General features: G+C 41.2%; 1 protein-coding gene across 3 annotated transcripts in view; it reads left to right on the plus strand.

The window, feature by feature from the left end:
• Positions 1 to 203: 203 nt before the first annotated feature.
• The window catches only part of LOC144696711 (protein shisa-like-1), a 179,357-nt gene continuing 153,513 nt past the window's right edge, over positions 204 to 26,047 (plus strand). Inside the window, exons 1-2 of one of the 3 annotated variants that reach the window (XM_078568349.1) lie at positions 204 to 876; positions 2,833 to 2,919. The gene's annotated coding sequence lies outside the window, so the exon portion shown is untranslated. The remainder of the gene's footprint in view (positions 877 to 2,832; positions 2,920 to 26,047) is intronic. The other 2 variants (XM_078568348.1, XM_078568351.1) reach the window with 2 other exon arrangements.

Consider the following 26,047-nt stretch of genomic DNA (forward strand, 5'->3'; position numbering starts at 1 on the left):
TATCAAATACTAAGCACAAAAATTCTCTCTTTCAAAATGAATCCTCTGTAATATAGTGTTAAATGGAATAAAAACTGTCATGAATCTTTCAAAGTGAAATACAGGACTTCCCGTGGCTGTTGTACTGCTGGAATGGTTTGAAATGTTCAGGGAGTTGCTTCCGCCTCTCCCTCCCCAACCCCTCCCCATAAGGGAGAGAGAGAGAGACTGTAAGCATGATGAACTGGTTGCTCAGTGCATACAAGCAGAATATTTTCAATCCTGTCCTTATCAGCTCTGTCAGGAAGCAGCATGATTTCATCTCACGTTCTCAGCCAGCTCTCTGTGTGTATTTGATTGTCTGCAGTTTTTGATATTTTATTTCAGTTTCTTTTTAAAGAAAGATCTGCTCAGTGATCAATAAAATAAGCAAACAACAAAGGGAGGGACACAGCCAAGAGGGGTATATTCAGGTGAGACTGTGGACTAGCTGCTGTGTGGTGACAGTTTATGCAGAAAGAAGAGCCAGACTTAAACAACTGCACTTGAAAGAGAGTGCGATGGCTCTGAGGTAAGGGAAGCCCGAAATCCAGACGAATGTTGGAGCTGGTTGCTCTTGCCTGACCCCCGACCCTACCATTGGTGTCAGCATAGTCTGTGTCAGGTTGGAACTGCTAATGACAGCAATGAGCGTCTGAGCTCAGCTGTAAGGGCTGTCCGTTTGCTTTTGTATTGTCTTTCATCTGGATGTGGACTAGAATGGATTAACAAGACCACTGGGGAGAACACAGTCAATTAAAAGAGAAACATTAAAACATATTTCAGAGATTTACTGAGATTACATTTCGGACTGCAATAAAGCTACAGCCCAGACTATAACCAACCAGCTGCTCACAGGTACAGAAATTTTCTTTGTTTTTATAGAAGCTTTTTTGTTTTACTGTGCTGTAAGAGCTGTTCATCTGCTAAATGCTAGAGATTGTTGCCGTGGTGATTTGAGTATAGTTATCGGGTGCGAAAGTTTATCCAAGTGAGATACAACATCTATCAATAACGTATACAAGGCACATGCAATTTTACTATGACTTTGCCAACAGTTGAGGGAGAGAAGACGGAGGATGATTTGATGCCACAATCTACAGTCGTGCCTGCTTGAATTTATATTGTGACCTGAACCAAACAAGTATTACTCCTGTTTGGTGACTTAGCTCAATCATTGCTGTTTGGCGTGTCTGATATCTGCAAACGCTGCCTGCTGTGATGCACAAATTGGAGGAATCGTTGCTTCCTACCTTACAGTATGTTTAAAATTAGTCTGTAGTTTCCAAAAAAATTATCAGTTTCTGTGGGGATGCTAACGCGGCTGCGATGGAATGACCTTGTATTGTTCTTGTATTCAGAGGCGTTCATTAACTGCATTCTCTTTACAGGGTTACAATTTCATTTGAAATGCAATTAGAATAAATGAAAGATGTAGAACAACAGGACAAATACAAATGCATAGCTCTTTGAGAAGAGCAGCAAAGACCAAGGATCGCTAGTGTGTTGGTATATACAAGGCTAGGGACAATAGAAAACCTGTGTTTATTGTAAATACTAAGCAGGCAGAAGGTGTCAAACTGTTTTACCAGTGGAGATTGTGGGGGGAGAGAGGAGTGGGGAGCTGATATATCATTCGCACCAGCTATTTTAGTGCCCATTTTTGGGCACCAAAGTGGTGCCAGATTTGTAGATTTATAACATTGATTTAATACTTCGAACCTTGGGTGTTTGACAGAATGTGGACACACTGAACACACAGTGACATGTTTGGAGAATAACCTTTCTTGTTGTAAATTATTACCTATATTATCTGCTTAATAGAAAGCTTCATCATTTTCTTGAAAAATAAATATTTAACAGCAACTCATTTAGGATCTCCCCTAAGTCACATCTGGCGACTTAAAAGCTATTTTCCATGCTGAGACAGGATGATCCTTAACAAACTCTTATTATGGAGTGCTGTTCATTGCATTTGAGGAGATGGAGGAGGTAATCAACAGCTGGTCTCGTGGAAACTGTCTAATTATTCCTCTTCATAACAGAAAGTTCTGGTTAATTCTAAGTCTTAAGGTATGGTAGTCCAAGTAAACAATTGAGGAGTTTGGAAGATACCCATGTTTTTGCATGTGACGAAACATTGCAAAGGTCCCATTACAGATCATATAGCTTAATAGAATAACACAAATGAGCAAGGAAGCAGTTAAAGGAGACTAGTTGAGTAGTAGGAAAAGATTTTGAATTCTAAGACTGTACCCATTGCTGATCCAAGCAGCCAGTAAAACTATACAGTCACTATTCTTTTTTTAAACTATGTAACACATATGTTACTTCATTTGGAAAGTTCCTGGTTCAACCACTAATGCTACAAAATATATGGCAACTTATAATATTGAAAGGCAAGTGTTTATTATGTAATGGAAAATGATTCAAATGTTTTTAAAGCTAAACATTTGTTACAGCATTATTATATTAACATTTATGTGTTTATTAATACTTCCAGTGTTTTTCATTAATTAATTTCAAAGATTAAAGTGAATAGAAATATATTTGTAACATCTAGTAGCATTTACATTTTATCCAATAAAGCTAACCTGTAACCATTATAATAATACCAGAGCACCCCTGCAATTCTGAGCTAAGGGTTTTTACAAAATGTCTTCCTTAAATCCGTAAGCTGCAACCAAACAATGAGGTAATCAGTTTACAGTGAATGAACACAGATTACACCCTGATAGATACGACCGATTAAATGCATTCAGCAAGAAGTGTGCATTGCAACCTACAGTTCAGAAACATTTTTTCTGCTTTCAGTAATTCACAGTACTCGCCGGATGAAAAGTAACAACTCTACTCTAGGGCTCAGATGTGTTTGAATCATACTTCCTTACTTTTAGCAAGGTTTGTATCTGCCTCACTGTACACACTGGATAAAAATTAAAAGAAAGTCATTCACATTTAGTTTAAACCACTCATCAATCAATATTTTACCTGTAATTTATTCATCGCTGTTACACATATCTGCTGTATACAAGTAGGTTATATATTTGTTACAACTGACCCATATCTGAAACTAGAACAAGCGGGGTTGGTGAAGAAAAAGTGGCTAACTTTTCCCCAATGGGTACATTGCCTTATAAAAGCGGTTCTCAAACTGTTTCATCTGTGGGCCACTTAGGCATGGCCCACGGACCACTTACCAGTCCTACCCCACCCACTTTTGCTTACCCACCACAAAAAAACCTCCAGGATTAATGGGAAAAATGCCGTTGCGTTTGATGAGACACCAATGAGGTGATGTTCGGTTCCAAGCTGCAATGTTTCAGTCTCTTTTCAAGCTTCATGTTCAGACGGTTCGTCTTTGCTGTTTTCAGCCCCACATTTTGGAAATCCAATCTCGCAGTTGCACATTTTTGGCAATGGCAGCAGGTGCTTCAGAACTGGGTCAATGAGTCCAAGATATTCAGACCGTATGCGGTGCCAAAAGTTCATCAAACCTTTGTTGCCAAATACCAGCTTCAGTCACTTCAATTTTGGAACAGCTCGTGGACCACCTCCAGAACCCTCATGGATCACCAGTGGTCAGCAGACCACACTTTACAAAAATGTACATCTCCTGTGTAAATGGTGGAAAAACCCCTGCATCATAAACATGTTGTCCTGATATCAGAGTCACTCATTGTTGGCATGTATGTTATTTGGAACAATTCTTTACAATTTATAGGTCCAAGTAATGGTCAAAGATCCAGGCCAGGAATCTCCTCAGAGCAGCTCACTTTCTATCACCATAAATTTACAAGAAGTGTGGTGGAAACCCCATTTATGTGCATAAGCAGAGATTTGCCACACTTCCAATGAAGTTATGCTGGCAGAGTGGAAATCTGGGCCAAAATTGAGGCTATTGAGTTGGGTGATCAGCCATGATTATGATGAATGGTGGAGCAGGCTCGACGGGCTGAATGGCCTGCTCCTGCTCCTATTTTCTATATTTCTATGTAATTGAAAGGATTAGGATTGAAGATGAAATCAATCAAGAAGTCTTGCTAGGTGATGCCAAATTGGGTTTCAAAAGCTTGTAGATAATGACACATAGCGAAGATTGAGGAAGATAAGGGGTAGCACAGTTTTGAGTCTTTGTGAAAGACTGGTGAAATGTACCTTAATTTCAAAACAAAGAGGTAGGGGAAAGCAAATTGAAATTGATTGTGTCTCCAGAACTTAGCACAAATTAAACACGAGTAGCCACACAAGTGACCATAACAGTGTCAATAAGTTAGGTAAGAAATGTAGACTCAGAGGTTGTGGGCTTGAGGTGAAAGAAGGATTATCAATATAATAAGTTTTACTTCTATCTTGTTCAGGAATATGAGAAGCTTCCCTGGATATAGGACCAATATTCAAACAACTGTGTCATTTTAGTATTTCTCTTTATTGGCTGAACTGAATTTTGTTGCTTCATAATATTCCCATACTGTAAAAAATCTGTATTTTATCTCATCAATAGCCACCAGTTGGAAGCTAGACTGGTTGATTCATTACATCAGAGTGCTAATTAGTAGGCAAAGGAGGATCATTGCGTTCGATCTCAAGCACTTTATGGCATTGTAATGAAATGGTTCCCTGATGACTATTAAATTGACAGCTTTGCAATTACTTATTTATGGCAGTTTCTGTAGTTTTGCAGCAAAGAAAAAGCTGCCATACATTGGTCAGTTGAAATACCTTATTCCCTCAGAAAAGAGAGTTTTCATTCAATGTTGATGATGAGCTACTTTGGTTTAATTGAATGGTGAGCAATATATTGCTTACCCACCATTTTAAGGATGGAGCCCTCGGTAACTGTAACCTAGACTCCATAGTCCTTGGGAGTTATCTATTCACCCTTTATAGCAAGAGGGGAAAAAGAAACAAGTGGCATCAACGAGAATATCAAGCTTCTTACATGCAGCTTTAATGATGTGCTTACGCATGCTGTCGTTGGATATACATAGCAACAAATGGCAGCACCTTCATATGACATACTTTCTATGTATACAGTTAGAAAGAGTACAGAACTGGTAAATCATTGAAACAATGTTCAAAATAAATGATACCATATTTCCATATTTTCTGCTCCATACTTCACAACAAACTTTGACTGAGATCTGAATTTCTGAAAGTAGCCATATGTTTCCCTTTTTACTGTGTTATAGGGTGCTGTCTTTGTGGGAAAATCAACTTTTTGTTCAGTTATGAACAAATAACTGACATTGATTTTCATCATTGTGCCTTTTGCCTGTGGTAACACCATGCCAGAAATGATGCATGGTACTTTTTTATTCACCAAACAAAAATAATACATAAAACAACTTTTCATTAAGATAAAATACCCTGTAGCCTTTTTTAAATCATCAAAGTAAGAGCTTTTAAATAATAAAATCTTGACTAGACAGAGTAGCCGAGGTAATAATGCACCATGATTGATACTGTCTTGCCTGCTTGCTTGCTTGTCTCTCAGCAGGCACCACCGTGCCTCCACCCCACCCTGCCTCGCTGAGCACCTGACAATGAGGAACCTCCCCCTGCCTCCTCCCTGAAAGCCTGCAAGCAAATACGTTAGGGTTTAATTTTTGGGCTTCCCACCGCCTACCATTAATCGCCCACTTAATTGGGGCAATGGCAGGAAGGAAGTGGGAAAACAGAGGGGACCCCACCCACCACCCTCCCACCTGACTAAATGGTGCCCCCCCAGCCACCAACTCATCACAGGGGAGGGCATTAAATTTTGCCCTTAGTATCATTACTGTATTACTCTCACTATCCTTCTTTTCAGAGCAGCAATGACAGAAGCCTGAAGCATGTTAAACTGCATTCTCTCTCGGATATGGCTCATTAAAGAAACAAGAGATTCAAATAGGGAAAAGTGAGAAAATGATCTGAAAATTGTAAACTTTATGAAACCTTATATTTTCACCGCCATCTATTATCAATGGCTGAGGAAATGAAGGCAGACCACTGAAGGTTTCCTTCAAGTTTTTAAAGAGTTTTTGTCTTTGTATAAAAGTGTCTGGTGAACCTTTTATCATTTGAAGATGTGCAGCAAAGTAATATAAATCCATTTGAAGTACATCATAGTGTCACTAGAAAACATAATAATTGTAGTGAAATTTATGCACAGGTTTTCCTGCTCATTGTCTTCCCCGATTAAAAATAAGAGCTTGTTAAATATTTTTCCAAAAGTTGTGTCCATTTAAATACAAACATATAAAAATGACTGGTAGGAGAAGTAAGACTTGCATTTATATAGCACCTTTCATGATCAAAGGACATCCCAAAGCACTTTACAGCCAATGAAATATTTTTAAAGTGTAATTGTTGTTGTAATGTAGGAAACGCAGCACACAGTTTGCACACAGCAAGCTCCCAAAAACAGCAACACGTTAATGATCAGATAATTTGTTTTTGTGATGTTGATTGAGGGATATAAAATGGCCAAAAACACCAGGGATAACTCTCCTGCTCTTCTTCAGAATAGCGCCATGAGATCTTTTACATTCACCTGAGTAGGCAGATAGGGGCCTTGTTTAATGCTTCATCCAAAAGACAGCACCTCCAGCAGTGCAGCATTTCCTCAGTACTGCAGTGGAGTGTCAGCCTTGATTTTTGTGTGCTTGCAGGACTCAGACACAAATTCTTCTGACTCAGAGGCAAGAGTGCTGCACAGCTGACAGGGGGAAGGAAAGGTCTGGAAAATTCTCTCCACTCCATTGGGTGATCAAAATTAGTCCAGGGTATCCCATGGATCATGTGTTATCTGTTAATTCACCTACCTACTATATGGTATGATCTCTGCCCTAGTCTAGAACCCAGTCCAGCTCCCTATTAAAGGCGTACAGAGAGTCACCGCCCACTAGCTGGCTATACATTCCAGACACAACACACTCAAATGGTTAAAAAAGGCAAGCTCCCATGGAGTGTAATAGTGTATACAAGTTCCCTGAGGTATGACTTATTCTACAACCAAAATCACCACATCAAAGGGCTCAAAACTAGATTTTAAAAAAAGAAATAGGCTCATGCTAGTTGTGCATTTAAAAACAGAGACATGCATTAGCATATTAGCTAAGGGTCACTTGCAATCAGGAGCAGAAATCCTGATGATTTTATTTTTTAACCCCCTTGGTGCTGAGGCAATAGTCACAATCTGACTGAACTTGGCTTGTAGCATTATCAAGGAATTGGAGTTAGAGTCTACTGTATCTGTTAGGCTCATGCTAGTTGTGCATTTAAAAATGGAGACATGCATTAGCCTAACAGATACAGTAGACTCTAACTCCAATTCCTTGATAATGCTACAAGCCAAGTTCAGTCAGATTGTGACTATTGCCTCAGCACCAAGGGGGTTAAAAAATAAAACCATCAGGATTTCTGCTCCTGATTGCAAGTGACCCTTAGCTTGGAAGTGCATGTTTGGGAACATTAGCGAGGACAGGTTCAGACTTAAATGTGCCACCTTTCAAGAATGAATAGAGACAAAAATGAGAAGAGAAAGAACATCAGAGGGTTACGATTGTTTTTTTGTACAGACCATCTAGTCAGGCTATAATGATAGAAAATTATTCTAGTTATGATCCTATAATAAGCATTTTCATCAGACTGCTGCCATACATTAGATATATCAATTTTTAAAATCTTTCACCATAGATGTCAGTCATTGCCTCAGATGTGTCTCTGATTTCAGAAGGATGAAAAATGGCATTATTACTGTAGTTCTGCAACATGAATAGAGACTGTAGCAAGTGGCCTTGCATCATTAGATTGCAGCGAGTGAATCTGTGGCATTCAGCCATATGCCATTTTCTGGGTCAGATATCCTAGCACGTGCAAGGGAAGACAATTAAGTTTCTGCTACAAAAGGAACTCTGTTTCCATGACAGATTTGTTGGTTAAAGTTGTAAAAAGACCTATATAAAAATGTTATGCATAGTATCTGACAAAGGGAGCCACAGAATAGAAGCCACAGGGGAAAGGAAAGAGAAAAATCAGCAGATGAGTTGTCTCAACCAAATATGCAGATTCTTTAGAATGTGGGTTAAGATCAAAATTGTCAGAGGTCAACATAAGTCTCACTTATCCAAGTTATTGTCAAAGCCAGCAGAATTCTTGAGAAGGAGCATATGGTAATGGACTTAACAATCGATCAGCAATTAAGAGACAGTTAATGAGCATCAAACTAGTGGATATTAGAGGAGGAAGAGGTTAATACAGCTTTGGAGAGGTTAGTAATGAGCAGCAATGACAACTTTGATTTATAAATATAGGAAAAAATCACAGAAAAGCAATAAAAATAAAATGGAGGTCAAGCCAAAAATGGTGATATAAGAAGGGGTGACCAAGAGCTTGGTTCAAGTGATGGGTTAGAAAGAAGTTGTAAAGGAGAAAAGGGAGATGGAGAAGTGGAGTAATTTATGGAAGGAATTTTAAAGCGTGAGGCCTAGGTGGCTGAGGACATGACCATGAACATTAGGGCAAAGGGAGCAGGGATGTACAAGAGGCCAGAGTCAGAGGAAAAGTGAGTTCCAAAGGTGTTGTAGAGCTCAAGGAGGTTATGGAGAAAGATAGATGTTAGGTCAGGAAGGAATTCAAATTCAAAGTATGAGAATTTTAAATTTATGGCTTAGGAACTGGTAGCCAATGTTGTTTAGTCACTTACCGGGGTGGTGAATGATTGGAACTCGCAGGGTAGGAAAAGAGCGGCAAGGGTTTTGGATGGGCTGAAGTTTACAGAGAGGAGTATATGAGGGTTTGGTCAGGAGACCACTGGAACAGTTAAGATTGAAATGACAAAGAAACAGATGAGAGTTTCATCAATAGATTTGCTGTAGTGGGGATGCAGACAGTGATTGTTTCATGGATGGTAGAAGGTAGCCACTATGATGTAGAAAATAGCTCTGAGCTAAATAAGATGCTGAGGTTAAGAACAGCCTAGTTCAGCCTAATACAGTGGCTAGGGAAGGGGGGAGTCAGTGACAAGGGTTCAAAATTTGTGATGGAGGTCTAAAATTATGGCTTTGATCTTCCTAATGTTCAACTGGAGGGAATTGCAGCTCTTCTATGCATGTATATCAGTAAATCAGTCTGATCACATAGGCACAATCTGCAGTTGATGTCACCAAGAACCAGCTTCAGGTAAGAAAGATAAGGGAGCCAAGGATAAACCTTTGGGGTTCTTGAGGGATAACGATGTGAAGGTGGGGTGGAGTTAAACCACTATTTTTTTTATTCTTTCATGGTACATGGACATCGCTGGTTAGGCCAGCATTTTTATGGCCCATCCCTAGTTGCCCTTGAGAAGGTGGTGGTGAGCTGCCTTTTTGAACCTCTGCAGTCCATGTGGTGTAGATACACCCACACTGCTGTTAGGGAGAGAGTTCCAGGATTTTGACCCAGCGACAGTGAAAGAATGGCGATATATTTCCAAGTCAGGATGACGTGTTGCTTGGAGGGGAACTTGCAGGTGCTGGTGTTCCCATGTATCTGCTGCTCTTGTCCTTCTAGGTGGCAGAGGTCATGGGTTTGGAATGTGCTGTTGAAGGAGATAATAAGGAGGATGAGGTTATGTGAGCATTAGTTTAGTGGGAATCATGGAAGATGGAGTCAGAGTGCAGGGGGAAGGTGAGAGCGAGATTAAAGAGAGTTCAGGGCTGGATCAGGGTCTTGGAAAAATAATGTGGAAACAGGATTACTTGTGATGGAATGCATTAGATAATATTAAAGCCTAGCCCAGTCAGGAGAAGCCATTTTGTTACATATTCAACAATTCTGAAGTTTCAAGGTACCTGATTATCTCAGCTCATGATCAAAAAGGTTTGATTCCCTTGTGAATCTTACCATAGGGCCTGATTTCAACTCTGTGTAAATGGATGGATTTGAGTGAGTTGAAATCTTGGTTGAATGTTTCCAGTTCTGTCGTTTAGAATGAAATGTGTAGAAAAGTTAGATGGGGAGCAAGCAAAGAGACTTGGACCATCATTTTTTTTGCTTCTCCTGCTGCCCATGATTCTGATGAAGTCCATTATTCAGAACATCCCACCTCAAGAGGACAAGGCAAGGAATTACATACAATTTTTTACAAATGAAATGTAGAAATCTCTTGAGATAATCTTTGGATGCTCCTGTTATTTCTTCATGTCACAATGCAGGAATAAAGACATCACTTTTGTAACTGGGCAGAACAAGCCTCACTGGTAAGTTATACCAAACTCCCAGGCCATGAACCATGGCGATGGATGTAATTTAATTTAATTTAATTTAATTGTACAGTTTAATCTTGCTGTTTTATGTTGCTTGATGTTTGTTTTCACTGTAAGGGGCGTAATAGATAAAAGTTTCTTAATAAACAAGCAACAACCTATTTGGTCATACTTAATTTAAGTGCTGGCTTGACATTTATAAAAGTAAATTATAATTTATCACACGCAGATGGTGAACACAGTTTGTAAATTGCTGGTCATTAAATGCATGACATTTCTACACAGTATTCCCTGGATATCATTCTGAATGAAGATAATGGCCTACAGCAATTGTTTTCAATGTGACTTGCTCATAAAGACATATTTACAATCTTCTCCCGGTAGCTCAGTAGTTAAGTACATTCAGTGAAAGACATCAGGAAGTCCCAATGCTCAAAACTCTGTTATGTCCTGAGTTGATTGATTTAAGGTGGTGGCACTGGTAATACAATTTGCTTTAATAACCTATCAAATTTTGTTTGATAATACTCCTACAAAGCTCCTTGGGACAGTTTACTGTGTTAAAGGTGCTATATAAATGCAAGTTGTTGTTGTTGTCAGGAAATGTGCATCCAACCAGAGTACCTGACTGCAATCTCATGATTCCAGTTGGAAAATGCATACTCATAGACTGCAGGCTAGAATAGGGTTAGGCTCTTTCTTACTAAGTGCGAAACTTGGGGAAAATAAAACTAGCTCATTTTTCAAAAAGACTATTTACAATGTCAGTGAATAAGAGAGAAAGACTTGCATTTATAATAGTACCTTTCATGACCACTGGATATCTGAAAGCACCTTATAGCCAATGAAGTACATTCCCAGTGTAGTCATTTGTTTTTTTTTATTCGTTCATGGGATGTGGGCATCGCTGGCTAGGCAGCATTTATTACCCATCCCTAATTGCCCTTGTTCAGAGGGCATTTAAGAGTCAACCACATTGCTGTGGATCTGGAGTCACACATAGGCCAGACCAGGTAAGGACGGCAGATTTCCTCCCCTAAAGGACATTAGTGAACCAGATGAGTTTTTACGACAATTGGCAATGTTTTCATGGTCATCATCAGACTTTTAACTCCAGGGGGGAGAATTTTCCAGTCGGGAGCGGGCGTGGGTGGGCAAGGAGCCGATCGATGCCCGTGATTGGCTGCGTGCCGCCATTTTACGTGGGCGGGCCAATTAAGACCCACCCAGCGTGACGCGCACCTGGAAGCTCTCCTGTGTGGGCGGGAGGAGGAGGGAGAGTGGGGGCCTGCGCTCTTTCGCGCGCATGCGCAGAAATCTCCCAGAGGCACCGGAGCTGCCTCAGGGAGATTAATTTAATAATAAAACATTGGAAAAAAGAAAAAAGAAAATTACTCAGACATGTCCCCTCATGTGACATTGTCACATGAGCTGGGATATGTTTATGAACATTCATAAGACATTTTATTTAATTAATAAACACTTCATGAAACCTCATCCCACTCGTGGATGAGGTTTCATGAAAAATGCGAAGGCTGCCTGGGCTTTTCGCCTGCCCACCATCCTTAAGATTGGATGAGCAGCCCTGACAATCACTTTAATTAGTTAATTAACGGCCTTAATAGGCCTTTGACAGTTTGGCGGGCGGACAGCCGACTCTGGTGCGTGCCCGCCGAACTGAAGATCGGAATGATGGGTGGTGATGTTGGGACGCACGCCCAACATCACCGTGCATCATTTTACGCATTGGCATGCGGGGCCCAGATTTTTGCTGGATTCAAATTGCACCATCTGCTATGGTGGGATTCAAACCCAGGTCCCCAGAGAATTACCGTGGGTCTCTGGAATGTTAGTCCAGTGATAATACCACTATGCAGGAAACATGGTAGCAATTTGTACACAGCAGGCTGCCACAAACAGCAATGTGATAGTGACCCAGATAATCTGTTTTTGGGACGTTGATTGAGGGAAAAATATTAGCCTGGAGACCAGGGATAACCCCACTGCTCTTCTTCAAAATAATACCATAGGATCTTTTTTGTCAACCTGAGAGAGAAGATAGCTGATTTAACATCTCAATCAGAAGTTGGCATCACTAACAGTGCAGCACTCCTTCAGTACTGCACTGGAGTGTCAGCCATGATTTTTGTGTTCAGGTCATGGAGTGAGACATGAACCCAGAACCTTGTGACCCCTACACAATGGTGCTAGGAACTGAGCCACAGTATCTTCTTGCAAAACTGACAAAACTTTTGTTTGATTTGTGGATGGAAAAAAACATGTATTATATCTGTCACCCTGTCTTGTGATGCATTGCAATTTGATTTATATCACCACATTGCATCTTTAAAATCCTCTCTGAAAATGTTGACTGAAGACATATATTTGATGCAATGGGCTGGACACCTCTACATCCTGGTTTCAAATCCAGCTCAAACCAATGCAGTTTGAAACTCCTCTGCCCATTGGCTGTAAGGGTCTATGTGAAATTAGTTTGGGCAACTTCAACCTTATATCCAGTGGCCTACAGCCCAAAACTAGACTAATTAAGCAGAAAATTGATAACCTCACTTAGACAGGCACAGGATAGGTAGCTGATATGGGAAATGGAAAAGCATCACATTGGTGCAATAATAGGTACTCTCCTCACTTGGTGTTAAGGCATATTTTGGGAGTAAAGTCAAGGGAGTTAGGAGCATTGATGCTAACATTGGGTGACAAATTGAAATTGTGTAATTCTCTGACAATTAGTCACCTTGATGGTTGCAAAATTCACAGTTTGCTTCTTCAGTTCATGAAAATTATATCCCTTTAAGAATAAAATTAAGGCATGTTGCTTTAAGGCCTGTTTTTAATCGCAATTGAAACTTTATTGAGTCTAGCACCTGGAGGATAATTTCTCTTTCGTCATTGTGGATCAGTTATTAATACCTTTTAAGGGAAGGAGACAACGCCCATTGGATGAAGTGGTCCACTATGTTGAATGTAACACTTACCAGACTATTTATAGTGTAGAGGGCTGAAAGTGAATACTTACAAGCTTTGACTATTCTGTTTTTTGTGCTGACATAGTAAACACAAATAATCTCTAACTTCAGTAACTAGCATAAAATGTAAGCTATTTATTCTATCAACTGACCCATTAGCCCATTACATCTGTGCACATTAGTCATCTACTTGCCTGGAATGAATTCTCCTCTAGTAGTAGTGCTATCATAGAAACCTTGGGGATGAAACTGCTCTATGCCAGCAGTGTTAAACAAGCTCATAGCAAATCAGCAGCTGATTTTTCACCACACCAGGTATTATTTTCCATTCATGTGGAAAATAGTGGCAAGATTTTTAATTTCAAACCAAGCAAAAGTGAGTAAAACTAAGAAATAAGTATTCAAAAAGGGTTTGAATGATTGTTCCATGAACTTCAGTGGAACTTGGTAAAAAATTGGCTTCTGATCCGCTACAAACCTGTTTCACACTGCTGACGTAGACATATTTCAACACCCCCCCCCACTTTGCTTGAAGGCCCAAGGAGTTACTTCGAGTTGGATTCTTTCAACAAATATGCAAAGAAAGGACATTAACTCCACGGTTAGATTTAGTGGGCTAGAACATAGAAACATAGAAACTAGGAGCAGGAATAGGCCATTCGGCCCTTCGAGCCTGCTCCGCCATTCATTATGATCATGGCTGATCATCCAACTCAATAGCCTGCTCCCGCTTTCTCCCCATACCCTTTGATCCCTTTCGCCCCAAGAGCTATATCTAACTCCTTCTTGAAAACATACAATGTTTTGGTCTCAACTACTTTCTGTGGTAACGAATTCCACAGGCTCACCACTGTCTGGGTGAAGAAATTTCTCCTCATGTCAGTCCTAAATGGCCTACCCCATATCCTCAGACTGTGGCCCCTGGTTCTGGACTCCCCCCACCATCGGGAACATCCTTCCTGCATCTACCCTGTCTAGTCCTGTTAGAATTTTATAGGTTTCTATGAGATCCCCCCCTCATTCTTCTGAACTCCAGCGAATATAATCCTAATCGACTCAATCTCTCCTCACATATCAGTCCCGCCATCCCAGGAATCAGCCTGGTAAACCTTTGCTGCACTCCCTCTTTAGCAACAACATCCTTCCTCAGATAAGGAGACCAAAACTACACACAATATTCCAGGTGTGGTCTCACCAAGGCCCTGTATAATTGCAGCAAGAGAAAACATGGGAAACAAAACCAATGTTAAAAGAAACCAGGAGGGTAAACAGGAATAAACGTAACAGGCTTTTTTAGCCTTAGAGTGAGTCCAAAAAAGAAACTGCTGCTGAGAGGGATTTACCATGTACAAAGATGACTTGACAAGCTGTGATATCTTGGCTTTGCAGGAAATGTGATATGTACTCAGAACAGGAAAATAAATGATTGATTTGGCTTTGTTCTCATTGCTACATCTATTGGGTACATTTTATTGTTTAGTTTTGTTTAGTTTAGTTTTGGACCAACCAGGTTGGTTGCTAAGGAAGAATTTGTTGTATATATTAGAATGTGGATAAGGGGATACAAGGTGTCAGGAGTTTAAATCATGAGTATGTTATATAATGCCCATATATTTGGAAATTTTATCCCATGAGTGTTTTCTCATGACCTGAACAATGGTATTATATTTTCAACTATGTCCTGTAATTGGATTGCCAAAGGGTCCATTCAAATAATATGCAGTAGACTATTTCATTCAATGTAACCTGACTGTACTTTAACATTAAATACAGAGAAAATATACAAAGATGACCAATATATGATCTGTTTGCTGAGAGCTTCATGACAGCTATAGCCATAAATTATTTCTCTAAAACATGTTCTTTGATTTTAAGTCTATACATACCCCATCACCAGTTTGAAAAGTTATTTACCTCTCCTTTTCAATTGCTTCACCAATTACAATGTGCACCATTCTCCAGGCCTAGAGGTCTGAGAGATAACTTTCCCCTTGGCCTTTGTGAGGCTCTGTAATTAGCCCTTTAAAAAAAACCCTGTGGGAAAATAATGACTTCCATGAAAAAGCGTGGGCATTAGCAATGTGAGGGTAACAGATACAACCTCCTCCACTCTCTCAATTCCACTGTTCACACCATGCTGTAGAATTCCCTCCCTAAATCTCTCCACCTCTCTATCTCCCATCTCTTTGCCCAAGCTGTTGCCACCCCTCCTAATATCGCCCTCTTTGGCTTGATTGTGCCACTGTGAAGTGTATTGGGATATTGTTCCACATAAATAGTTTCTAGGCGGCAATATGTTGTACTACTGGACTGTCAAAAGCCATGAAATGTTTTAGACATTTAGCACATCATTTAATTACTATAGGTTTAGTTCATTTATACTTTCCATTGCTGGCAATTTCCCTTCAGTCCTTGTTCTTTAATAGGGTTTAATCAAAATGTAACACTTGCTCACAAATCAGTATACTTAATCAAATTTTCAAGTTCCAGTATAGTATGAACTTTCAGTCAATACTTTAAAAAATTGACTCAAACAGGTTATTAAAATGGCCACTGCAAACCATGTGACCTTTGGCATTTGGAACTCCAGACAGTCCTTAGTCTCAAGCAAATACCTAATTAAATCTGGACATTCACAGCCACCCGGGGAATTCACACCACCTTTTGTTTAAGGATGGATCATTAATAAAAGGAAGCTTCCACTGATGTTGACTCAGTAGCTTTTCCTGAAACCAATTCAAAAGGGTATTATCAATTGAATGGGTCTTTCAAATACAAAGACAGTAGCTGTCTCAAACTCTCAAGGTGTGAAAGCCACAACACAAGGGGCAGAATTTTCTGCCTGCTGGGCGGGCGGGCCTGACAATCTCCAGCAGGCAGGGAGCCGATCCCCACCGGAGAAGCGGGCCCCACCGCCATTTTATGCGGGCGGGCCAATTAAGGCCCGCCCAGCGTGACGTCCGTCAGGAAGTGCTATGCGCTTCCTGGGGTGGGGTGGGGGGGGGGTGGGAATTTCCCAAAAGCGAGAGTGCGCTCTTTCGTGCATGCGCATGAAAGAGTGCACATCTCCCTGAGGCTAAGTGCTGCCTCAGGGAGATCGCTGACAGCTTTAAAAATATTAAAAATAGAAAAAAAAAATCCTTAACATGTCCCCCTCATGTGACAATGTCACATGAGAGGGGACATGTTAATTAATTACAGTAAATCTTTAATAAACTTTTTAAATCCCTGTATGAAACCTCATCCCACCGGTGGATGAGGTTTCATGTTTTCTCTAGTTGCCACCGGGGCTCCTGACCTGCCCGTCAACCTTAAGGTTGGACGGGCAGGTCCTTTAATTGTTTCAATGATCCTGTCAATGGCCTCAATTGGCCATCGACAGGTTGGCAGGTGCACAGCTGATTTGGCTGTGCCCCCACCTTCCTGAAAATTTAAATGGGGCAGGATGGGGGTTCCGCCTGATGTCATCCCGCGTCATTTTACGTGTCGGCGAGTGGGCCCCGCCCCCTGCTCGCCGATGGCAAAATTCAGCCCAAGATGTGTGATTGACCTAACCACCTAGCTTACTTGGAAAAAGACTTTGAACTTGTGGAAGTCACATAAGGTGGAAGCCATACTTTATGTTTGCTTTTAAAATAGCAGCAAGAAGCTGTTCTGCAGAAACAGAGTTTCATCAGAAAGTCATCAAACCAGCTGCAAGTCAACTAAGCAGCCGGGAATCTCCCCAACCTGTTCCAACTTCACCTGAGAACCACTCTCCTGGAGATTCAACTACAAGAAGCCTCACAGCTTACTGAGAATCCTCTGCTTTACAAGACCTTCACTTCAACTAAAGCATCGGATCATCTAAGAAACTACAGGCCTGTCACCAAAGAGACTGAGACAGTCATAAATTGCAAATGTATTGTTTTGCCTTCACCTGTACCTAATCTTTGTGTGTTTGATAGTCAGTGAGTTGAGTGAGTGAAATGTTGCATTTTAAATTTTTGGGGCCTGTGTGACAATAAATAACATTCTTATTCTATTTAAAAACTCACAAAGCTGGCTGCTGGGATTATTTAAATTGGGACAACCACTCTGAGGCTAAGAAAACACACATTTTACATAAACATATTGATCACGGCAATAAAAAAGAAACACCTATAATTTGTATGTGACAAACTTATAAATACTAAAGTAAATTAAGAGAATAAATAAATACCTTGTATATCATGAAGATAGAGGATTATTGGATCAGAATGTTCTGTTGTTGGGCATGTAATGGTATCTGTCATGAGTTAGACTTGCTCCTGTGGCTGAAAGTGTGAGCTGATAACATTGCAATGAAAGAAACAAGCAATAAGGTATCCCTTTAAGCAATGAGATGTCAGGGTTAGGAAATAAACACAGGAAGGGCTGAGGAGGAGGATGAATTAAAGGTGGCAAATTCATTGTAAACCAGGAATAGGAAGAGGACTACATAGAGGCAAAGATTGGATTAAGGGAGAGAAACCAAAAGGAAATGTAGGAAAATAATTAAAATTTGACATTTTCAAAATCTCATAGAGCAATTCACAACTTGAAGGAATGAGACATCACTCTTAGAATAATTCATTTTCAGTGCCAGAGAGGTTGATTAGCAATCATCAACACTTAGCACACCATTAAAAGGTTACTTATGCTATTGTTACTAGTCTTAAATGCCTAAGATGTATTTAGATTCTATCTACCACACAAATACAGCAAGTCCACAGCATTCAATGCCAATAGAAAGTGGAGTCCGGTTTTCAGAAAGCTAATGACAGAACAGTGCAGCTTGGATGGCAACTTTTGGATATTTGCGTTTAACCTCAATTCTGGCCCTTGCCTGAAGTTTCTGTACTGTTTATATTGAAATAACCATGAGCACCATTAGTTTCGCCATTATTTCGACAGCAAAATCTGGGCCATTGTTTCTCAACCCAGAATTGGATCTTTATTTAGAAAACCACTATTTCTTGAACCTCTCCCAACTGGCAACTTTACCAACAGAATCAGGTTAACAGGAGCAATCTAAAACAAATTCCAAATTCTAGTACAACCACATGACTCTGGGTTATTGGCAAATACTCTCAATCAAGGTTTATCAGGTTTGCAGCATTTCAGTAACTGAACCTAATTGCACAAAGCTTCAGAATTTCACAGGCTTCTGGCTTTAGTATTTCTGCACTCGATTGTCTCCTCCTGCCTCTCCAGCTAACTCCTCCATCCAGGTGCCCTCTCTTCCCTAAATCTCCTTCGCAGTCACACATAATGCTGAGCCTTTGAAAACAGTGCTTCCTTATCACTTTCCCCAAGAACGCATTTGATTATGTTCCACTCACCTAAACAAATGCCTTTTTCATTTCTGTTCCCACGCAGTACACTGATCAAACCATATACTACCCCACCCACTGAAATCATTATGAAATCTCTACATCTATTCCACCATGGTCAATGACTCCCAACTGCAGCTGCAGCAGCAACTGCATCTCTCACACCTCCAATCCTTGCCCACCTACTTCGCTCATTCCTCACCTGTTTTTTTTTTCTTGTTTCTGCTATTTTATCTCCCACTTCTTGCTCCAATTGCCATTCCTATTCTACAGAGCCAACCTTCCTCTTACACTCTCTGCCTCCTTATGGTTCTCTTTCTTTCTCATCCGTAACAACCGGATCCAGCTCACCATCATGGGCATCCACCATAACTACTAGCAGCGCTCACCTGCTCCATTGCAATCTCCCACTCACCCCACCACCAAGGCACATCACAGTACAATACGGAGAACCATGCAAAACAAACCTTAATAAAAAGAAAAACAAGGCCAGACATTTTCCAATAGGCCTTTCCAACTGCAAGTGGGAAATTTACAACTAGATATATCCACTCACCAACTGCCCCTCAGAGTTAACAAATAGTTACAATTATTTAGATTTGCTAATTCCTCAGGAAATATTTGAGCAGTGTTCAGAGTCCATATTCCACACCAGAACTTGCAAACAACACCATAGTAGTATGGTACTGTCATATAACCAGTATCTCTATTCGTGATGCAGCCAATAAGCTATTTGTGATTCTGACCTTGCCATCATCTATAAGGCCACTGGTTTATTTCCCACAGAAACTTCAAATCTGTGACCTTACTTATGAGCTATCTAATTTATAAATGCAATATCATGCCCTGTTTTTTGGTGGCTTCTGTCTGGCAGGATCAGATCGATAATGCCCCAAAAATCACAGCAAAATTTTACTGCCCCAGTCCTGGTCCCATTCCTATTCTGGTTCTACAAAATGGCACTTTTGTTGGTGTTTTGCATGTGCTCCAGGTACCCACCTGCTTCAAGCAGGAGCCTACATGTAATATGTTGCTCCAGGTCCCATGACATACGTAGAACACCAATGCAGCTTTGGGTGAAGTGTACATTGAACTTGCAATGGAACTTATTGGTACCATGCCTGGTGCAGTCAAACTCTTAAAGCTACCATTGAAAGAAGCTCAGAAAATGGTAAGTACTAAATTATTAGAACTTTTCAGTGTGGCCAAGAGAAACATTCTCCTCCTTGCCCCACAAAGTCTTCCACCCAGTTGTCCAAAGTCCCCTTCCTGATGTGATTGTCCTTCCCTTTTCTGCCCCCTTTGAAACTAGAAATCAGGATCCCTGCCCCAGCTGCTCAAAAATAGTAAAAATGAAGCCTGGCTCTCAAAATGGCTCTGGCCTCTCAGGAGGACTTTGTGCTACTGGTTGGAGTGCACCTCCCATGAAGCACCCAAAGTCTGCTCAAAGTAAAAAGTCACCATTGTCTGTCACCATTCTCCAATCTTCTCTTTAAGGTTGCTAGAAGATACCCAACAGCACTATTGTTTGACATCCTTAGCTGAGTGTAGTCTGATACTCATTTAGAAAAATGAATCCAAAGGATTTTAATTCAGCATTCTCTTAATTTCTTTCTCTTGTGCTGTCACAGTTTCTGATATTTTCACACACACATCTGTTCAGTCTCCCAATTAGTATCTTTCCCAGTTCCCTTCCTTCCAGGTCCTTTTTCTAATAGCTGAAGTTATTATCTGTCAGCACTTTTCCACTCTGTTTTATTATACCTGTTTTCATATGATCTTTATTTCCAATGATGCTTCCCCATAGAAGGATGAGAAAGGACAACTAAGTACAAACTCTCTGCTTGCAATGTTTAACTTGCTTCCTCTTCCAGTTGTACATCAGAGAAGAAAACATGCAGGTTTTGCATTAGCTATGGGGAATTAAAGGTTTGGAATGCAAAGTTAGCCTAGAAAGACAGATGGGTCAAGTTCAAAGTGAGCAGCTAATCTATTCAAATTGCTTTCATTCTACGCAGATCTTATTCAAAGTCCACTTTGGCAATAATTTATGGGCTTATAAATACTACAAAGCTTACAAATACTAAAACATGCAGAATGAGCAGCTGTGTGTTACTGCATCTCAAGAAATGGAACAGAAAAATTATGAATAAATAATTAGACAGAGAAACAAGTTGACAACAGGCAAAGGGCAAGGTCCATTAACACTGTGCTTTTAGGTCAGAACTTTATGGGCAGAATTTTACGTGCCACTGGCGGGCACGCACCTGACCCAATCAGGCGTAAAATAGCGCACAATGACGTTGGGCAAGCGTCCCGACGTCATTGTGCACTCGCGATATTTCAGTCAGCGCACGCGCACGGGAGTTGGCAGTGGGCCCATTGACAATTAAAAGGCCTATTAAGGCTATTAACCAATTAATTAACTGCTATTTTTCACTGCCTGTCCAACCTTATGGTTGGCAGCGGGCGAATCGGCCAGACAGCCTTTGCATTTTTGAGGAAACCTCATCCACGGTGGCAGGATGAGGTTTCCAAAATTAATTTAAAGAAAAATAAAAATGCTTTGACAAAATTTTTATTATGTCTATGTTCATGTGAGTGTGTTTTTCCCCACACTTTCCACATCTTTATTTAAGGGCTTTATATTCTTCAGCTCCCTGAGGCAGCTCCAGGGAGCTTTCATTGCCTGCTCTCCTGGGCATGCGCAGACTTCAATGTTTGCCCTCCTCCCACCCCCATCCCAGCAGCACTGAGCTTCTCAGCGTGTCTTTCAGGCTGGCTGGCTGTTCATTGGCCAGCCAGTGTGAAATCGCAGTTGGGGGTCGATCGTGGGCAGCGGACCGTTTCCCGGCCGCTCGCAGGCCCACTCGCCGCGCCCACCCGATGACCCGAAAATTTTGTCCCATGTGTGGTTAAGCAAAAATCATGTTCAATGAACACCATGAGCTCAAACACTTGCTAAGACCAAATAGTTGCCAGCAACGAGTCTAGTGGAACTGATCCAAGCAAATGTATCAGCAGTCTCTCCTTGACACAACATGAAAATGTCACTGACAACCTAACAGTTTTCAATAAATCTATATTTGCACAGTTTGTAGGACAGCAATAAAATACAGAATGGAGCCGTTGGTAGCACTGAGCTGACAGTCAGCTCACAGCATTTGCATAATTTGTTACTCAATTTTTGCTGTAGATCACTTATAGTATTGCCCACTTTGAGTCAGAAGATACACAGTTCTATAATAATCTGGGTGGTTCTGACATGTAGGGATCAAATAGTATGTTTTCATTTACACATGTTTTAGAGATTAAATTCCACAGCTGTTAATTATTTTATGAAAACAATAAATGAATGGCCTATATATATTACCCCATCTCTAATGACATTGTACACTGAGACTCAAGAGCAATTTGACTCATCAGGAGAGGTGGGGTTATTGCACAGGGAACTAGAGGGTAATTGGACTAGAGCACGTGCTCATTATTTACTTCTCATTTTCAAGTCATACATCTGTCCTTGTTTTTTTTATATAGTGCTTTGATTTTATTTGATAATTTATAGTTAAACAGCAAAACTTACCACAATTTAGGAAATTTTGATTGAAACATGTGGAGTTGAAAGTCTGTCAGCCATAAGAGGAGAGGGGGGCATATACCTGAAAGCTGGGGGGGTCACAGAGCTGAAAAAGCTCTTTGTAACTTCCAAGTTAAACATATTACATTTTGTTTTTTATGATTTATTCTTGGAAGAGTATCTCTGTGTTTGTTTCTCTCTCTGCATCTCTCTTTTCGCCTGTCTCTCTTTAGCTGTGCATCCCCTCTATATTTCTATCTCTTTTCACAGCTGTTATTAATTAGGATGTTTACATTTCCTAACTGTCAACAAACACCAGTATAATAATATAATAATTAGAGGCTTTGTTTTCAAAATTCAATTCATTAAAGTCAAGTTAGGATGAGGAAAGACACTGACTTTCTCTATTGTAGCCTCAGTCACTCCCTCTGTCCCCATTTATGTATCTTTATCTCACTCTTTGATCCTTACAGATGTCAATTATTAGAAAGTTTACATTTTCTAACTAGCCATCAAAATTAAGATGATAATTATAGACTTCTGGATTGCTTTCAAAATTCAATTAATTTGATTGTATTAAAAGAAATTGAATTAAGATCAAGAAATAAATTGCACATCTCCCTCTCTCTCAGCTTAATATATATTTTTGAAATGTATAGTGTATTTATTATTCAAATGCCAGGTAAAGTTATAAGTGTATAACCTGCACAATCCAACATATTTTTTCTCTCTCTTGCTCACAAGCACAGTGTCTCTTGTTTTTAAAACACAGGCACACAAAACAAATATCAATCTGCCAAAAGCTTTTGAAGTTTAGCTCTACTTTTTTTCCAAGTAATATTGGAGCCAGCCAGATAGCTTTGTCAGAGGCTGAGAAAAGTGCATTATTGATTGGTTAGCTTCAATGTCAAAGGTGCACCCTGGGAAACAGTGTGCACTTCACACGTTCAGACTATAGGTCCTCTTTCAGATAAAATAAGTACCATCTGAGCAGAAATATTAACTCCAATCCAGACTGAGACCTTCAGTTAAAAATTTTAACGATATTATTATTTGGCACAAAAAAAACAGTGGTTTGGGTTTTTATGTTGATAATAAAGATGAGGCAAACAATGCTTACTGTTAGCACAGAGTAAATTGGACAGCAAATTATATATGCTCACGTGCATTTAAACGTGGAAATTGAAAGTTCCTGTCAGAGATAGAGGGCAACCTGTGGAAGAGCGGGGTAACAGAATTTGCCATTGACTTGGCACTGAAATCAATACAATGGCATAACGCTACAGTACATACTCACTAGCTGCCCACTAAAAACACCAGAAAATGTTAATGTTGGTGCATTCAGGAGGAAGTCAATTTTCAACAGTGCGATAAATGTTAATTTCTGCCAAACAAAATCCCTGGGCAGAATTTTCGGTGCCCGCTGGCAGCGGGTATGATAGGTGGCATGTGCGGACAATATGGCATGATCAGTTTCACAATGGCGGGAAGGCAGGCTGCGATCTTCTGCTCAGCCTGTCGATGCCAGGTCATGTTTCCCGCCAACGGTCGTCAGGGAGCTCACTGTAATACATCAGCATATCATTAAAAGGCCATCGCACCAGGCTCTCGAACCCCATTGGATCATCCGTCCACGTCGGCGGGAAAGCACATCGACGTGTTTCACAACGGCACACAGGCGATGGGCACTTGGCGGCCTTCACTTTGAGGGAACTGAGGTGAGTGAACAGCAGCGTTTTCCACAGCTCACCAGGGTCGCCTGTTGCTTTGTAGGCTTCAGGGGCGCCGGGGGGCCTGGGTGAAGTGCCGTCCTGCCTCAGCGGTAACTGTTTTCAGGGGGTGGTGGCATCCAGGTGCAACTGCTGCCCTACCACAGAGGCGACTGTTGCGTAGAGGGAGGTGTTGCTGAGTGTCCAGGGACAACTGCTGCCCAGCCTCGGAGGCGACTGTTGCTGTGTCGGTGGGGGTGCGGGGGGAGCTGTTGCCCTGCGTTGGATCCTGTGCACAAGAAATCGAGGTGGAGGGCAGGGTAGGTGAGGGAAGTGGCCACTCAGTAGGGACACCTGTATAAACTGACCATTCCTCTGCAACTGAGACAGATCAGGCGCAGCCACAGTGATAAGATTGGGGTCGGGCTCTTAGCCTGCCCACCCACACAAGCAACGCGGAGGCACCAAAGGGCCACCAAGTGCTCCATACCTTAACCCCCCGCCCCCCTACCCCGTCCCCCGGCACAGACTGCGAGTCCACAACCACTACTGTGCCGCAGAGCAATTGGACTGCACATATTGTACAATCTCCTTGACCATAAGACCATAAGACCATAAGACATAGGAGCAGAAATTAGGCCATTTGGCCCATCGAGTCTGCCCCGCCATTCAATCATGACTGATAAGTTTCTCAACCCCATTCTCCCGCCTTCTCCCCATAACCTTTGATCCCCTTACCAATCAAGAACCTATCTATCTCGGTCTTAAATACACTCAATGACCTGGCCTCCACAGCCTTCTGTGGCAATGAATTCCATAGATTCACCACTCTCTGGCTAAAGAAGTTTCTCCTCACCTCTGTTCTAAAAGGTCTTCCCTTTACTCTGAGGCTGTGCCCTCAGGTCCTAGTCTCTCCTACTAATGGAATCTTCCCCACATCCACTCTATCCAGGCCTTTCAGTATTCTGAAAGTTTCAATCAGATCCCCCCTCATCCTTCTAAACTCCATCGAGTATAGACCAAGAGTCCTCAAACGTTTCTCATATGTTAAAGCCTTTCATTCCTGGGATAATTCTCATGAACCTCCTCTGGACCCTCTCCAGGGCCAGCACATCCTTCCTGAGATATGGGGCCCAAAATTGCTCACAATATTCTAAATGTGGTCTGACCAGAGCCTTATAAAGCCTCAGCAGCACATCCCTGCTTTTATATTCTAGTCCTCTCGAAATAAATGCCAACATTGCATTTGCCTTCCTAACTACCGACTCAACCTGCAAGTTAACCTTAAGAGAATCCTGGACTAGGACTCCCAAGTCCCTTTGCACTCCAGATTTCTGAATTTTCTCTTTATTTAGAAAATAGTTTATGCCTCTATTCTTCCTACCAAAGTGCATGACCTCACACTTCCCCATGTATTCCATCTGCCACTTCTTTGCCCATTCTCCTAACCTGTCTAAATCCTTCTGCAGCCTCCCTGCCTCCTCAATACTACCTGTCCCTCCATCTATCTTTGTGTCATCTGCAAACTTAGCCAGAATGCCCTCAGTTTCTTCATCTAAATCATTAATGTATAAAGTGAAAAGTTGTGGTTCCAACACTGACCCCTGTGGAACTCCACTAGTCACCGGCCGCCATCCTGAGAAGGACCCCCTTATCCCCACTCTCTGCCTCCTGCCAGACAGCCAATCTTCTATCCATGCTAGTACCTTGCCTCTAACACCATGGGCTCTTATCTTACTGAGCAGCTTCCTGTGCGGCACCTTGTCAAAGGCCTTCTGGGAGTCCAAGTAGATAACATCCATTGGATCTCCTTTGTCTAACCTACTCGTTACCTCCTCAAAGAATTCTAACAGATTTGTCAGGCATGACCTCCCCTTGATGAAACCATGCTGACTTTGCCCGATTTTACCATGCACTTCCAAGTATTCTGAAACCTCATCCTTCATAATGGACTCTAAAATCTTACCAACGACTGAGGTCAGGTTAATCGGCCTGTAATTTCCCGTCTTTTGCCTCACTCCCTTCTTAAACAGGGGGGTTACGTTAGCGATTTTCCAGTCCTCTGGGACCCTCCCTGACTCCAGTGATTCCTGAAAGATCGCCACTAACGCCTCCACTATCTCTTCAGCTATCTCCTTCAGAACTCTGGGGTGTTATCCATCTGGTCCAGGTGATTTATCCACCTTCAGAC

This window comes from Cetorhinus maximus, chromosome 22 (assembly GCF_964194155.1).
Source record: "Cetorhinus maximus chromosome 22, sCetMax3.hap1.1, whole genome shotgun sequence".
NCBI lineage: Eukaryota > Metazoa > Chordata > Chondrichthyes > Lamniformes > Cetorhinidae > Cetorhinus > Cetorhinus maximus.